We start from the raw sequence: 3,373 nt of genomic DNA, 5'->3' as shown, positions 1-3,373 counted from the left end.
CATCTAAACAGGTACGCAGGCTCACCTGAGAGCTTCAGGAGCTCCTCACACTGAACCTTTGCATTTCTAATGACTCGGCTTTATCTTTTTAATTTCCCTTTTCTACTCCTTATCTGTGAAACTCATTTCCTGTTTTATTGCCTTTGTGTCATCGCTGACTGACTGCACCTTCGTTCAGGGATTTTTCTCTTTAACACACCTGCAGATGATGATGAGGACGACGGTGATGAAGCCTGTTTTTACGCTTTGTTTTTCGCTCTGCCTGCTTTACATTTAAATGGAGGCGAATAGAAAATGTGCGGTGTTGCCGACGGTGTGCAGATAACAAACTGCACACCGTCGTGATTTTAAGAACAAGTTTGTGGCTGAAAACACCAGAAACCTGCTGCAGGTGCAGATCCTAATCTGTCAATCGATGCTGAGCTGATGGATGTGACGGCAGGTAAACAAAGAGCTAAATCATTGACCTGAGTCTCTTCTGCAGCACTGATAGTTATCAGGTCAGAGGTCACACACACCTTCACAGAGCGATTAATCAGCAAACTGTAACTGAAGATGATCCACCAAACCTGCAGGTCCTCTGATGTCCAGCAGAGGCAGCAGTGAGTAGGTCCCCACAGACATGAGTGTTAAAATTAACACGTTTACAGCCTGATACACACCTGTAAAGGGGGAGGATCTTTCTATAACCTCTTTGCATTATTAGGGGCGTGGCCTCTTTGACTGACTGGCTGTACACAGCTAGCTCTGGCTGTCTGATAGGCCGAATGGCAGTGCTGTGAAGACTAAACGTAACAGGACGTGAACCTGAAGTCGCTTCAACCTGCAGGGCTGCGAGGAGAAGCCTGATAATGTGGACGTCAAGGAGAAAACAGAGCTTATGATAGCCAAACATCTGTAGACAGATGTTTGAAATGACTATGAGCTCTTCTCTTGGTGTCAAAGGCCTCATCATGTACAGTCTGCGGTTATTAACCACACCAAAGGACAAAGTCGGGTATGTGTTTATCTCACTGGGTAAACGCTTCAGCATTCATGCGAGTGGCTGAAGGACGTCCTCACCTGGATAACTGATAACAATGACATCATCAGAGTCACGGATGTGATTCAGGGACCCAGCAGGCTGAACCACACCGGAGAGGTCTAACACGCTGACCTCGATCCACAGCGTGGCTCCGTGGAGTGGGAGGTGTGCGACCAGAGGCCAGATGGATCCGTGCTGATGGGCAGCGTCTGAACATACACGAGTCATGCCTTGGTGATGTCACTCAGGTGGACATGACACTCGACAGGTCTAAGAGCTTTGATCTTCCTGCAGCGGGTCCAGCTGCAGAGCGGGACTGGTTCTGGACCGGGAACAGCAGAACAGCGGGGTCCTAAACAGAACCCGTTTGATGGCAGGCGATGCCACAGGACGCCTCCGAGGTCAGTCCTTGCAGCTCAGGGCCGATCGGGGGGCGGGGCTCAGCGCTGCGCTGGTATTAATGGAGCGGCTGAGCAGTGTTTATATGCACACATGCATTTTTATTGAAAACCAGCCTGCTTTTCATTTGGCTTTGCTTCCTTTCATGAGGCTAAAAAGCACTTAAGAGTCAGCTGGAGAAGATAGAAAAAGGAGCTTTTATTCACAGTGTGCGCAGCCTTTTCACCCTCCATCAAATATGAAAGAGCGATGAAAAAGAGATATAACTGAGGCTGTGAAAGACTGCAGAGTGGTGTCAGGGCTCAGGAGGGAAGAAAAAAGACAGAGCAATGTCAGCTTTGCTGGTGAAGGACGATTAAGAGGATTCCATAAAGAACGACACCATTAGCACATTTATCAGGCAGCGTCTCCGCGCTGGAATATTTCTCATTTTGTCGAGCGGGGCTGAGGTTACTATCTGCAAAATGTATTTTCTAATAACTCTCATTACTCCTCGTTATTTGGGGTCGATGTCACCTCCATAAAAGAATAAATCCACTCATACATTATCTGGTGAGCTGCACTAAACTCTAAACTTGACATTTTCTGTCAACTCGGAATAAAAGTTTTATGTTTGAGACGTCCTTTAATTATTCTCGGCTTCGTCATCGACGCTGTGCTGTGGACCGTAACCTGCTCCGAGGACCGTCTGATCCTGAATCACGATTCAGATCGTCAGCTTTGCTCTCAGTCTGTGTTTGTGATTGGAAGTAATGTGGAGCCAACGAGCAGAAGCGTACTCTTTCACGCTTTTGGATTAGCGACCTGATGAGGACGAGCTGCCAAAGTCACGCCACGGCAGGGTAGCTGGATAACAGCAGGACAAACGTGTAGACACGCAGCTTTAGTGCTGCAACATTTAGAAAACTCAACAAAATACAAAAGTGCAAAAACTCAGGCAGAGAAGAAAAACTAGAAACTAACGAGCTTAACAAAGACCAGAGGGAGAGGCACACACAGGAGGCAAAACCAAACATGACACACGAGACTATCAAAATAAAACAGGAAGTAACTCAGACTACGACATGACAGCACTGACTAACAAAACACGGAGATGAGAAATACAAACTCAGAGCTCAGGACATAGAAAATTATTACTGTCATATAAGTCACACCCGGCGTCCCAGGACCCTGACATGAACACAATCACAGATCTCCAAACTCTGGCGGATGATGTCAGTTCGCGACTTTAGAAGGAATTATAAAAAAGATATGCATATGTCGGTTTAATCCAATAAAGTTATTGTAGAAAATCAGACGGACGCTCTTCAGATTGATGCTGAGGTGATTCTAAAAGATCAAGATGTGATTGAATATTTACTGAAACAGTAATGTTGGAAAATGTCAGCGATGAAGGTGAGGAGAGAGAAACGGGCGAGGACAGACCCCCGTGGTGTGGTTGAGGTCGTTGCAGATAAACACGATCGATCTGCTCATCTTCAGTCGGATCAGCCTCCCCCTGCTCCTCCTCGCTCCCGTTATCAGGCTGTAAAATCATTTCTTTTATTGTCTCCCTCCTTCTTTGTTGTCTTGACGTTATTATTTTCCCTGCCTCCTCTCGTCCCGTCGCTCTAATTTATTTTTCTCGGTTTCCACAGAGTCCTGCTCCGACACGTCTGTTTGTTTTTGCTGGAAACTCAGACGAGCACAGAGAAACTGTGAGATCTTCTGTTTTCCTCGTTGTCAGCTAATCCCGTGTGCCGAGCCACGTTGGTGAAAAAGACTTGTGTTGTCTGTCAGGAACAAACACAGTAATAAGAGAAACTCCCTCGCTCGCTTCTATAAGGCACGTGATATTAAATCCTGTTGCTGTATCCTTTGCAGAGGATACCAGCGTCTCATCTGTGAAATGTTACAGTCATTTATAGATGACTTATAGACTTCTGCCAGCCTGTAGTTTTATTATTCACA

The sequence above is a fragment of the Aulonocara sp. 'chitande type north' Nkhata Bay genome, linkage group LG22 (assembly GCF_057382095.1).
Source record: "Aulonocara sp. 'chitande type north' Nkhata Bay isolate Kocher_YH1m ecotype deep benthic linkage group LG22, A_spYH_male_GT1.1, whole genome shotgun sequence".
NCBI lineage: Eukaryota > Metazoa > Chordata > Actinopteri > Cichliformes > Cichlidae > Aulonocara > Aulonocara sp. 'chitande type north' Nkhata Bay.
Note: the sequence above shows the minus strand (reverse complement) of the source record.